Raw genomic sequence first — 14609 nt, 5'->3', positions numbered from 1 at the left:
TGCCTTATGGAGGCAACTTATTTTCTATTTTTGTCATGCACAATACTTTTTCCAGATATTAAATGAGAAAATTGTGAAAAATAGTCGAGAAATCTCAGGATTCATAGACCGCTGTGAAATGTCAGCATGAGGCAAAATTAGATAACAAGTCTCCATCAAACTGTCAATCAAATAAAGCAATATATCAAATCTGCCTGTGACTACATTTGGTGTGTTTGTGTGTTGTTATTCCTTATAAATAAATGTAGCCGTAGGTGTTGTTTGAGCTTAAGGAGAGATGAAAGCAGCTGAAAGAAGACGTCACACTGAGTCTGGCTTATATGGCAGCTATATGGAGCTTTTACAAAGTCAGAGGAAAGGTTCTGAAACAACAGTGGAATGAGTTATGCTGGAGTAGATGTTTTGCACGCTGGCAATAAAGTGGACAAAAGCCTTTCCTCCAGTATCCTGTGGGCTTGCCCCACAGCTCTGGTGGCTGAAAATTGAGTTTGGGTTTCCAAAATATCTCAAAACATTTGTGAGGATTCTCAATATTTTTGCATTGCATTGCTGTATATGGCTGCTGGATTATTTCACACGATAAACCAAATAATGCCTTCTCAGAACAGGTTGCTGCAGGCGTCTGGGGCAAAGTGGTACCCTCTTGAATTTAGTTTCAGCTAGTCAAAAAATGTGAGGCAACTTCAGGAGGGACTGATGAACAAATTGCCAAAAAAATAAGGGGTATATTGCATTGAGACATAGTTAAGTCACTTGGTCACTAAATTTCAAGAGAAAGATCTATTTAAGTATCACACAAGTGCCAACATTCCTTCTTATGTCTTGTGTCCCGTGTGACCAAAGAAATTAGGTACCAAATCTGAAACAGTATTTTCTTGTAATTCTGCTTAAACAACTATGGCCAACATCTGCAGCCCTTCGGGACAACGGATTAGGGAAGGTGCAAGAAGGATTTCAGTATTGTGAGGTATTCTCTTCCGTCTGCAGAACAACTGCTTATTGCCCTGCTAAGAAATAAAATAAATCAAATCTAAAACAAACACAACAAAGCTGCTTAAATCTGAGCAACATTCATACATAGCCAAGGGCGTCAGTTTGTTTTCAGAATTGCTGGGGACAATAACCATACACTTGAGTGGGGTTTAAAAATTGCTGGGGACAATATAGGCTAGCACAGGGGTCGGCGGCTCTGTAGCCGCATGCGGCTCTTCCATCCATCTGATGCGGCTCTCTCTGTGCTTGTAAAATAATGAATGGATATTTAAATAAAAAGCTTTATATTTTACTGCATTAATTTTACATCTGTATGCTAATTCTAAATGTAAAGATTGTCTGCGTAAACCTGAACAGGTCCAACCCGGTCTTACTGTGAGACCGGGTTGACGCGTCACGCTTGTGCGTAATCACAGGCGCTTCCTGAGCTGGAGGATGTGAGATTCTGGGATTCTCCTCAGACGGCTCCTGGATGCGTCGCCACATTGGAGACAGGAACAAGCACTATTCAGCCAAAGTTTCATAATCAGGGAACATTTTCTAAGTGACAAGTCTCTGAGAGACAGGGTTTGGAAAACACTCGCTTCAGTGGGAGGAACCTTCTCACATGCGCTCTGGTTCTGAGAGCCTGGATTTGTATTCTGAACAGTCTAAACATGTTTTTAAAAGAAACGTATGACAAAAGTGGTACCTGCTCAGTAAAACCACCAACAGGGTGAAAAATATCAAAATATTGAAGGCAGAGACGGGCTACAACTTCTGGATCATCTTTATATAAATCGTTTTATTGATTATCTTCTTATGAAAGATAACTTTGACGTACACGAGCGACCATGCGCGTTGCAAGATTTTCAAAAGTGTGGGAGATATTGTCTGTGCCTAAAATAATTTGATGTTATTCACCTTGTTATAACCCTTGTTTCCATAATAGCGGAGCAGGTGCGAATTTTAGACGCGTCACACATGTCTCCGTTTTAAACATGTTTAAACTGTTCAGAATAAAAATCCAGGCTCTGTCTCGTTAGATTGGTGTAACTAAAGTTTGTACTGAATGAAACTACATTAAACCATGTTGAAAAGAAAAGGATCCGATTAAATCATTTCCCCTCATTTACAGTCACGACGTACAGTGCAGTGCGCGTGGCTCTGGGGTTAATCAAGTTTAGTTGTTTCTCTTTGCAACAATCTTCACAAGAAGGCAAAACAGTTAAATGGCAGGTTACAGATATTTCCATTTGACTGTATTTTGATGGATAAACTCAAGGATGCTGGCTGTTTTGAAAGAATTACCCCGACGCACACTGAAGCGCATGGATGAGCTTGGAAAAATGTTCTTTTTATGACATTATTAAACTTTGGCTGAACAGCGCTTTTTCCCGTCTCTAATATGGACACGCATGACGCATCCAGTCTGAGGCAGAATAGCAGCTCAGAAAGCACCTGTAGAGACATTTGATCACGCACAAAGTTTATGTGGAGCAGAAGCGGTCGGGCCACGGCAGGTGAAACGTTCCTAGCCTACATGAAGCGAAACTATTTAATTGTAACATTAATATGTTACTGGACACGCTGGTCTGGTTGGTTAGACCAGTGTTGGAAGTGGAAAACACACACACACACACACACACACACACACACACACACACACACCAATTAAAATAATGCTGATAGCATGGACTAGAAGACAGGTGATGGTTTACGTATTTAAATGATGATCAGGCTGCTGTAAAATGTAATCTCCATCCACATCCAGACACAATGATCCTCTATTCTATTTGCTCTGCTCTTGTCTGGGCTGATGTAGCTGGCGGTGCGCGCGGCGCGCCTAACGGCTGTGGTGCACGTTTTACGCATTTGGAGAGGTGGTGATGCTTTGCTTTCACTGGAAGATGGTCCACTTAATGCACGGGTGTAGACTACATATTAATGACAAATGAATGAAAATTAAATTGGGAGTTTTTACTTCATATTTTAGAAATAAAAATGACGGGGGAACACATTTATGACGTCTTTTTAAACGAAATTTTCTAGCGCGACCTGCCTGCTTCACTTAAGTCACTGCTTATTAAGGTCCGTCCAAAATTACCGTGGCCCAAACCTCTGCAAATTGTTGTTCTTCACGTTATCAAACTCAGACTTTGTACAGCTAATGTCAAGATGTAAAATTATGAATTCAGTCGAGCTCTTCCGTCCCTCCCTCTCCTGCTCTCCTGGAAACCCGACATTTGCTGTCAGAAGCGGGAGGTGAAGAAGGAGATGAGGCAAACAGAGTGAGTGTGCGACATAAAGAAACTAGACTGGTGTGGAGGTGAGCAAAACAGCTGGAAAAGTGTGGGTGTTGAATCCCCCACGGGTGCGATGTCCATGCGAGCGACCGGTACCTGCTGCTGTCACCTGGTTGTGAGCAGCTCTCTGCTGTCTGAGGGTAGGCCCTGCCCACAACGCTGCGGCTACTGCGGTGTTTTCTTTACTGTGGGAAATGGGTAATAATGGCTCTTTGATGGGAACAGGTTGCCGACCCCTGGTATAAGACCTGAGCTGGTAAAACAAAAATCCTCATCAGCAGGCTTTTTTGAAAGTGGGGGGGACACAGCTGCCAATCACAAATTTTGCCGGGGACATGTCCCCGGCGTCCCCGGTTAAAATGACGCCTATGTACATAGCATGTATTTTATTGATAAATGGTCAATGGCTTGTACTTGATATAGCGCCTTCTAGGGTCCTGGACCTCCACCCCCCCCCCCCCCCCCCCCCCAAAAGGCGCTTTACAACACAATCAGGTATTCACACCCTGGTGGTGATGAGCTACATTGTAGCCACAGCTGCCCTGGGGCGCACTGACAGAGGGGAGTATGCCGTACACGGACCCTCCGACCACCATCAGCAGGCAAGGTGGGTTGAGTGTCTTGCCCAAGGACACAACGACAGACTGAGCGGGATTCAAACCTGCAACTTTTCTGATTACTGGGCGACTTCACTCCTGTGCCACCGTCGCCCGAAAGGATTAAGACATGGTCACAGTTCAGTTACAAGATGAATAACCAGTATTCATTTTGTTGCCACTCTATTGATTTTATGATTCATTTATGATTTATGTACATTATGAAAGTTTTTTCTTGCAGAACTGCTCCACCAGATAGAAAAACACCGTAGAGACGTATACCACCCCATGATATTGATTGTGCAACATGAAACTCCATGTGGCTCTGGATGTTTGCTCAGCAAGCAGTGACTTCTGGTATTTTCACCAAATGAATGATTGCAATAAAACAGTCTTAGGTGTAAAATGTGAATCCTGAATTGGGTTTTAGGGCATTTACGGTAAAGATGACCATCCTAGTCGGTTTACTTTGATGATTTTAGCCGAAGGAAAACTTTATGGACTCACATGAACTTGTTTCAATAATAGTGAGGGCATCCTAATGTGTGGTGAACTGAAAGTAAGAATGATGCAGGATTATGCCTCATAACAAATCACAATCAAGCACAGGTCATTACACCAGAAAGGGCTGATGGCTAACGCTCATCAATCTTTCAGGACTGATATCCTGCTGAAACTCTGCTGGAAACAGGTTTTGGACGGAGTTTCACTGGAACAAACGCCAAACAGGTTTTCAGACATCACCGTTTCCCAGAAATACATTCAGCAGCTTAATCTAACAGCTCTCAATCTAACAGATATTTGAGATAATGAACAAAGCTAATGGTGAGTGGAAAAATGAACAGATCATTTAACTGGATCTTGCTTGGAGACAGATATGAAACGGAAACGATGTGAAGTCTATGAATGTGTGGCTATTGTTTTGGATTTCAGATTTGCAAGATTTGGAAAGATTTTTAGTTTGTTTACATGTAGCATGACCTTTAAAAACCTCAGAGGAGATAGTCATTGATGTACTTTTGTGTGCCAAGTGTCTGAAATGTGCTTTTCTTTTATCTTTGACCTGTTAGTGTGTCATAATTATAAGTCCACGTGACTAAGTCTAATCACAGCCATTTGGTCTGAGCTTCCATTATTGAATGTTCTATTCATCCAGGTTCAAATAAAACCACCAGTCTAACGTGCACAGCAGATGGCAAATCGACATGAAAACAGGTCTCACATTTGCTGTGTGGTTTGCTCAGCAGCACTTGGCAATTTCCCACCGCACAAGTTTACCGGAAAAAAAACTTGGAAATATCCAGCAGATACTGGCTCTTCCTCAGCAATCAAACCCGGGGCCCACTGGCAGTTTGTTACAAACATTGTTGCTGAAGTTCCAGCTTGAGGTTCGGCTTTGCTGCCTTTTGCTGATACCATCCCGGCTTAGAGCGCCCTCAAGCTTTCATTAGATTGGCCTCCAACAAATTCTTGTAAAATACCCAACTGATAGCTGGAACTTCTCTGAATACCTGAGGTGCTGAACAAATCCAAAAACACGTTACTGCTCTCAAAGTGCTGAGCGAGGCAGGAGGAGAGACAGCAAGTAAAAGACGTGAGAATCTAACTAAAGCGATAGCTACTAGCTTTAGCAGCAATGTTTCATTGCTATTTTTAATTGATTTCAATTGTCATCCTAAGAAACCCACTTTTCCAGTTTGTAGAGGAAAATTGTAGAGCTACCATGGAAATACGGTCTTGCAACATGACGTACAGTAAGATAAAATCCTCTTTGTATGATAATTAAAACAAGGATTTCTGAGATCTGAAGAAATTTCTGTCTATATTACAATGTACATGGATGGATGGATGGATGGATAGCTAAAACTTTACTGTCTGTGCCCCATAGGGGTCACAGAAACGTCCCTTTTGACATAGCTCCTAGTACAAACAGATTAGGGAGTGCTGACTGACAGGCAGATGCATGGTGTTGTGAGGATAATGCATGTTGGTGTCCGTGAGTTAGTGAGCTGCTGTTGTAGATGCTGAACCACAGATTTTGCCTGACTGGCTGAAACTTAAGGATCTGTGGTGAATCCCTGAGTGGAGTCTGCTTTTGTTGTGCTGACAAGCAGGGTTCTGACTTTTTGTTGATGGTAGGATGAGTAAGCTGAACTGAACGTTGAAGTGATACACCGCGGTCATGGGGTGGACGTCACAATGATGTGAGATAGGGCTGGACGATATAGAAAAAAAGTATATAGCTACAATTTATTTAATATTGATTGATGTAGATAATGACTGAAAAATATATATAAAATTGTAGAAAATATATTTTACATTTTTTTTTGGTATTTTTATTTTTTTCTCCGCCTCTTCTCGCTGCGACATCTTTAGGGTTGCCACAAACGACCATTTTGGTAGTCAACTAATCGTGGGCACAAAATATACAATAACCTCTCTTAGTTAAATATTAATTTCTTGTCATTAATGCTTCATGTCAGCTGCCTCATGCTCTGTTTTGGCTTGAGAGGGGAGGGCCTGGTGACGTAGCGTGCCCGAGTCTGTGGTTTTGATTGGTTAGGAGAAAGTGAGTCTAGTATGCTGTTACCTGATGATAGGTTATAATTAGGGCTGAAACGATTCCTCGAGTACCTCGAATAATTCGAGTACAAAAAATCCTCGAGTCAAATTCTCTGCCTCGAGGATTCGTTTAATTCATATTTAATTAATTCATGGCTTTGCAAACGCACGGGGTCATGTTTCACCCGGACCGAAATAAGTGACGCACATGCCCACTGGACTGAATGCACACGGGAGTAGCGAATGTAACTTAACTTTCTCTTAAGCCATGGTGGACAACTTGAACCCCGGTGGAGTGCGAAAAAGACAGAAAATGTAAAAGTTGTGGGACCATTTTTCACGTCGTATGGTGGAAAACGTAGTCCAGTATAAATACTGTAAAATGGATTTAGCCTACCACAACACCACATCCTCCGTGCTGCAGCACCTGTAAATGTCACTTCTGCAAGCGGACTCGGAGCCTCTACAAGATAATACATTTTAGCCTGTATTTCTATATATTCTGCAGACACTGTGCGACTTTTTCGTTTGTAGCACTCAGTTTCAGCTCACACCGTACGTCTGCTAGCAACACGTCGAACTTAAAATGTGCTAAAAAAGCAGTTTTTACACAATATGTCGGACTTTTTATTGTGTTGTTATTGATATTTGCTGTCCCTCGGGATTGCTGCAGGAGGACACGGGTATTTATGAGTGACGGAGGAAAACAAAAGAAAGTAAATAAATGTTTTGTGGTCAGTATAATTTGACAAAACCACAGCAAACATGCTTTCTCGACAATCCTTGTTACTGTGTGAGAAAAAAAAGTGTAGAAATTAAAACGGACGTGTGTTAATAAGGAAACAGGGGCGAGCTGTTTGCGCCGTGAGCGGTTCTGGTTCTGTTTGGGCTGCAGCCGCTCGCAGCGCTACTTCAACAGTTATCCTAGTTTCTGTCTGGCTTGCAGGCTAGCAGATTCTCGCACGAGAGGAAAATCGGCTCAGGTTGTTTACTTATTTTTTGCACAGGCGTTTGTTTACTGTGAAGTAAAGTTGAAGTGCTGAAGTTTTGCAAACTTAATTTTGAATAAAACTTGAAGAATAACTGGCAATTGCTTGCTCATTTTGAGAGGTCTTTCATAATTATAACATGCTATTTTATATAATAGTTTACAAACACAAAAGGGTCATTTATTAGAGTACTCGATTAATCGAAAAAAAGATTCGATAGAGTACTCGATTAGAAAAATATTCGATAGCTGCAGCCCTAGTTTTAATGAAAAATGGAAACTTTTTTATCGAAGTTTTATCTTCCTGTTTTTTAATCTATCGCACCACATGTCTATCGATAGATGCATTGAACCATTGAATTACCGTCCAGCCCTAATACAAGACCATGTAGGATACAATCTGTTGGGTTCGTTCCATCAGGAAGACTCAGAAAGTCTGAGGGTTTCAGTCTGGAGTGACTCGTAACGAGCTCTGACTCTGATTACCATGGTAACAAAAAGGTGTGTTTATGTGATCATTATTTGTATTTATTCTGTTATTGTGATTTGATTATTTACATCACCTATTGCAATACTTTAACATCACTCTGTTACCACTGGTGACTAATTCTATGTGTGTGGCCTCATGGTACTATACATAGTACAGCATAATGCCGTCACTATGAATACTTCTGAACGGATCACTTCTCATACTGCTTGGTTGCTAATGATTAAATGTTAACGATTAACATTAATTAATCTCTTAATTAAATATTAATTTATTGTCATTAATGCTTCATGTGGGCTGAAGGAGGCAATTTTTGCCCGTCGTACAGGGTTGTTCACGTCACACTGAGAGAATTCCAGAAAGGTGGCACATTATACAACACAAGAATTCAGTGAGGCAGACTGCACGACGTCTCGCTCCTGCAGGACACGCAACGTCATGAGCACACCTCCCGAAAGCCTACGTCACTAAGCAGACCACTAACCAAAACAAAGCTGAAAAGTTAAAAACACTTCTTTTTTATGTCAGCTCATGACCCAACTCAAAGAAGCTTCGTTTTAAAAACCTTTGCTTTGGCATCAGACTCCGGCTGTGGGTGAGCTCATCCATCCTTTTCATCCTCCATACATAAAAAGCCACTAAACTACAGAGAAGTAGCAATCTGTCACAGATTGCTGCAATATCTAAACTTTTCCCAGGAATTCTGTCTCACTGTTTCGCAGCTCCGTGAGACAGCTCACACCCGCTGTCACTCGCAGCTTCCTCTGTCCTCTGCAACAAAACACTACTGAACCATCCTCATCTGTTAAATTTCCACCAACAGCAAAGCAATGTCACGTTTTTGTGTTTTGGTTTTTATGTTCGTGAGCTCAGCTCTCAGCTCTCATGGATCACAAAATCAGTTTTCACAATTTATCTGATGATGTAAAAAAGTGATTTTAAGTATAACTCTGGTTTAACTTGGGATTTTAACAAAACTAAACACTGGTGTGCAGGTTATAATCCAAATTTTAAGCATAAATTGAAACCAAAGCTGAGAGAGGCGGAGCCTTTCTGCTTCAGCGTCCCAAAGGTGTCTTTTCATTGGCTGGTTGCAGACAGGAGTCGTAGGTTTTCAAGCAGTGCTTGTAGACTGTCGGAGGCTGATTTGGGTTGTGAGATGGCTCAAAAAGCTGTCACGGAGCCGGTCAGACTGGACGACCAATGATTTCACCCTCAAGCTAATCGTTGTTTTTTACACCATTATTCTCCACACGAGGGACTTGGCTAAGATAGCCGCAAATCGCACAGTGTGATCCGCAGATAATTATTACAAAAAGGGCAATCACTACAGCAGCCCACAAAAAAGCAGATAAACATCTTGAATTTTAGCTTCTAAGGATGTAAGAAAATATTGATATGGCAATATTTCATGAAACATTTTCCTGCGATATTATATCGATATTCAAAAGCCGTGTATCAGATTTTTGGAGGAATTCTCGTGCAAACATTTGTGTATTTTCTTTTCTGTTGTTGCAATTCAAATGCTGACCACTAGTTGGCAGCAGTGTGCAATTAGCGATGGGTACCGAAGTCGGTACTTTTTAAGGTACCGACCGAAATCCATAGTACCGACTGAGCACGATTCACGTCTTTTGAAACGGTGCCTCGTTTCGGGACCCGTCCTTCATAACGAGAACTTGCCTAGACAGCTGCGCATACGCAAGAGCGTTATGTCGTCGGTCGCTGCGAGCGAGTTGTAAACAGATCAGCATGGTAGAAAGAACGCACGCTAAAGCTTGGGTTCACTTCACTAAATGTGATGGGTAACTGGGTGATGATGAAACCAGCGACAGCGATCTAAGTGAGACATCCTCATCTTAATCTGCTCCGGTAGGTAAATAAAATGTTTAAGATAACGTTAGCTTGATATGTTAGCTTCCGTTTCGCTAATGGTGCGTTCGCTTTCTCCTCGGAACTTCGAATTTCTGACTAGAAGAACATGAACGCGCTCTAAAGTTTGGCTTCACTTTACTAAATGCGACGAGTGATTGGGTGAAGATGAAACCAGCGACAACGATCTAAGTGTGAGGCATCATCGTTTAAATCTGCTCCAGCAGTTAAATAAACTGTTTAAGATAATGTTAGCTTGATTTGTTAGCTTCCATTGCCACCATTGTTATCAGCTAATGGTGCGTTCGCTTTCTCCTTGGAAATTCTAGCTTCCCAGTAGGAAAAATCAAAGGAATGAAGATGCACAGTAAATTTAGTTCACAGTAAAGATGTTTGCTTCAGTTTAATTATCAGCTTATAAAACTTCAAGGACGATGTTAAAATACAAACAGTTGTATGTTATTTATCGTGATATTTATCAAATATGGTTATATATTGAGAAAAATATATATTTAATTATAAAAAAGAATTAAAATATTAAACACTCAAAAGTATCGAAAATTGGTACCGTTAAGTACCGGTATCGATTCCTAGGTATCGGGAATTAGTACCGAATTGATTCAAATGTCAAAGGTACCCTTCCCTATATGCAACGGGTTTTGTTTCCAACATTGAAATGTAAAACTCTATCATGGGTTAGATACCTCATGTTACACAAGCTATGCATCAGTTTGGACTGTTTAATGAATTTTCCTACAATAAATTATGTCTAAAAAATTTGCTAACATTGTCTGGCTGAATGTATCGCAAAATGTCATGATATATTGTATTGTCTCTACTGTATTGTGATATGCACCGTATTGCCTGAATTTCACCAATATACATCCCCAGTAGCTTCTTTTGCAATTTAATCATGGGGAATTAGTTCCAGTTCTTCAAAGATAGTCCTCCAAATCTGCTACATTCTTGGAAAAAATTATCTTCTCCTTGAAGATTGCAGCTTATCACAGAATCCTTTACATCTATATTAAAGGAGGGCATCATGAGTCTTCTGGACAGCCCGTCTGATACGTAAGCCCCCCAGCACCTTCTTAGATTCAGCACCTGCACTGACGAGCCTTTCTCAAGCCACAGCGTGGGACATTATCCAATTAAAGAGGAATCAGCGGGGTCAATTTGCCCTTCTCTCCCCTGATGGCTACACATCCTCCAGCATGCTAATCCCAGCTGAGCTGTGACAATGGCAGATGTAATGTAAAAAGTGTGGGTGCCGGAGGGGTTAGCCACGGATGGTGACCCCTCCCTTCAGCAATCTCAGCATCGCAGGTCAACAGGCTAATGACATTTAGCGGAGACGAGATTCCCAGTCATGGCTCTAATGATAACACCGGGCGTCAGACGCAGTGTGACGGCGTTCTGAAGCAAACAGGGTGAAAGGCCATCAGCTAAATGTCAAAGTGTGACTCGGGTCTCTGAAGGAGGCGTAAGACAATAACTCTTCAGCTCTCAATCACGTTATAAATTGTGAATGTTTAGTCCTCGTGATGTGCCAGGAGGTGTGGGAGAAAAAAATAAAATAAATGCATTTTTTCTTATTCTGATTAGATGTATCCAACTTCCTGGTCACTAATAGCCTGAGGGAGCACAGTCATACTTATTCTAGGCTGTTAAATTAACAAAATATCCCACATTGATTTAAATTCTGTTTCAGCACGCTGCAGGATGTGCCACGCTTTGCGCTATTGACTGAAGCGAACAGTATTTCCCATGTTGATAATCTCGGTCCTTGTTACAAGCAGCACAGCCAATTTAAAAGCATAAAAGTTATAAATGACTTAGGCTCAGAGTCATTACCATTTTATTGTTTTGTTTTTTTCTCCTTCCTTTGAAATGGTCCTGTAGTGTAAATCACTGACTCCACTTTTTGAGACTTTTACATTCCAGGACAGAATCATCCGTCTCACTCACGCGTGATCCAGGTGATAGTGTCAGGATGCACCAACCATCTTTAGACACCATTTACCACACATCTGATGCATGCAGATGTATAAATGAAACATAGAAATGCAGACAGGACAGAAACAAACACATCGCCACCTTTCTGGATCGCAGCGTGCTCTAGGCTAAGTTTTCTGGCTTCGCAGCTAATTAGTGTTATTCATCCATCGGCTCAATCCAGTGAACTTGAAACCTAATTAACATTAAAATAACCTGGAGGCCACCGGACAAGCTGCAGATATCACCAATTTTTCCACAAATGTTAACAGTGAGGTGCTGAGAAGTTTCTACATTTCCTCTCTCTTCTGTGGACTTGGTGAGCAGCTAACAGCTCCTTTCAGGGTTCTTTACCAAAAGTTATTTTTAGGCGAGAAGGTAAACAGCTAGAATCATTAACCTAATATTTTTTCCATCATCTTTAGAGATAAAAGGGCAAAGAGATCAACAAGCAGCAGCTCTCTCTACATTGTTTTTCCCCTTTTACCTCCAAATAATTGTCCACTTCCAGGACAACAAGGGTTTCCAGCTTTCTGCAAAAAATCACGGATGCTACTACTGTTTCTTCTGAAGTCCAAAATCGTCTCCTTTTGTTTTGTTCATGTTCAAGGTCAGATGATTGTTTCCACGCCATGCCACAAAGCGTTCCACCAGCTCTCTGTACTCAGCTTCCTGTCCATCTCTCATACACCCGACAACTGCAGAGTCATCTGAGTATTCCTGTAGATGACAGGTCTCTGATTTGTGCTGGAAGTCTGAGGTGTACAGGGTGAAAAGGAATGGTGAGAGTACAGTCCCCTGTGGTGCTCCAGTGTTACTGATCGCCTGGTTTGATGTGCAGTTCTTCAGCCTCACAAACTGTGGTCTGTTTGTCAGGTAGTCTTTAATCCAGGTGATAGTTGAGGACCCCACCTGGGTCTTCTGGAGTTTCTGGCAAATTACATCAGGCGTAATTGTGTTAAATGCACTGGAGAGATCAAAGAACATGACCCTCACAGTGCTGCCTGCTTTGTCCAGATGACAGTGGGTTGGTTGAAGCAGCTGGATGTCGACATCTTCAACTCCAACTCCATGGCGATAAGCAAATTGCATCGGGTCCTGATATGTTCTAGTTTGCTTATTCAGGTGGACCAACAGGAGTCTCTCCAGGACCTTCATGATGTGGGATGTCAGGGCAACCAGTCTGTAGTCGTCATTGACTGATGGGCGAGTTTTCTTTGGAACTGGAACAAGGCAGGATGTCTTCCACAGGACTGGAACATTCTCCTGGGCCAGGCTGAGGTTGAAGAGGTGCTGCAGAATCCCACAGAGCTGCTCTGCACAGGCCTTCAGTACTCTGGGGCTGACACCATCTGGACCTGAAGCATTGTTCCTGTTCAGTCTCTCCAGCTGCCTCTTCACCTGATTTCTAGAGACAGATAGGTGGGAGGGGGAGGTAAATGGGGCAGCGGCATCTCCTGACTTGGTTAAAGACAGATTTATGGAACCAGAAGAGTCCATGACTGCATTAGAGGACAAAGAGCTGGTGTGTGACTGGAAAATGTTGGACCAGAGGAGGATGGGATGTCGGATTGGCTGGGGACAAGTGAGGAGGATGCTGGGTTTGTTTTTGAACTGAACCTATTGAAGAACTTGTCCAGCTCATTGGCTGTGTCCAGGCTGGCATCTGTGCAATCCTTCCTCTGCTTAATGCCTGTGATCTTATTCATCCCTGGCCAGACATTGCAGATATCGTTCCTCTGTAGTTTGTTCTCCAGCTTCTTCCTGTATGCCTCCTTGCTGTCTCTGATCTTGAGCTTCAGTTGCTTCTGTATACTCCTCAATAATTCCCTGTCTCCCTCCTTGAAGGCTCTCTTTTTCTCATTTAGCAGATTCTTCAGTTCACTGGTGATCCAGGGTTTGTTATTAGTGAAGCATCTCACTGTTCTGGTGGGTATGATGTTTTCCACACAGAAGTTAATATAGTCAGTGAAACGTCCAGTCATGGCATTGATGTCCTCTTCATATCCTTGGCAGAGAGTCATCCAATCTGTGGTCTCAAAACAACCCTGCAGGGCTTCTTCAGTGTCCTGTGACCATTTTCTCCCAGTTCTTCTTGTCACAGGTTGCCTCTGAACAAGTGGTTTGTATTCTGAGCAGAGAAAAACAAGATTGTGATCTGATTGTCCCAGAGGAGGTCTTGTTTTGGACATGTATGCCTTCTTTACATTTGCATAACACAAATCCAATGTCTTGTTTTTTCTAGTGGAGCAGCTGACAAACTGTTGAAAAGTTGGAAGTGTAGCAGAGAGCGAGGCATGATTAAAATCACCAGATATAGCCACAAATGCATTGGGGTGCTGGGTTTGTAGCTTAGTGACAACGGAACTGATGGCATCACATACACTTTCAGCAATGGCTGAAGGTGGAATATAAACGGTTGCCAAGACAACACTGGTGAACTCTCTTGGCAAATAATATGGGTGACAACTTATTGCCAAGAGTTCAACATCTGGGCTGCAGAGACGACATTTCACTGAAACATGACCTGGATGGCACCATCTGTTGTTAACAAGCACTGCCACTCCACCTCCTTTTCTTTTCCCGCTCCTCTTCAGATCTCTGTCTGCTCGTACAGTCAGGAATCCTGGCAGAGAGACGCTGGAATCGGGGATATGGTCCTGCAGCCACGTCTCAGTGAAACACATAACACTGCACTGCCAAAACTCTGGCTGAGTCCTTGAAAGGGCTTGGTGTTCATCCATCTTGTTGGCCAGTGATCTCACATTGCCCATTGTGATCGATGGAAGAGATGGTTTGAATTTCCTCTTTCTCTATCTCCGTTTTGCTCC

At 42.3% G+C, this 14609-nt stretch overlaps 1 protein-coding gene across 1 annotated transcript in view; it reads right to left on the bottom strand.

Annotated features, from left to right (window-relative positions):
- Window positions 1-14609, bottom strand: part of galnt18b (UDP-N-acetyl-alpha-D-galactosamine:polypeptide N-acetylgalactosaminyltransferase 18b) — a 166534-nt gene that overhangs the window by 74930 nt on the left and 76995 nt on the right. The window lies entirely within an intron of this gene.

Source organism: Nothobranchius furzeri, chromosome 9, assembly GCF_043380555.1.
Source record: "Nothobranchius furzeri strain GRZ-AD chromosome 9, NfurGRZ-RIMD1, whole genome shotgun sequence".
Lineage (NCBI taxonomy): Eukaryota > Metazoa > Chordata > Actinopteri > Cyprinodontiformes > Nothobranchiidae > Nothobranchius > Nothobranchius furzeri.
The sequence above is the reverse complement of the archived record's forward strand: the minus strand, read 5'-3'. Positions and strand labels throughout refer to the sequence as shown.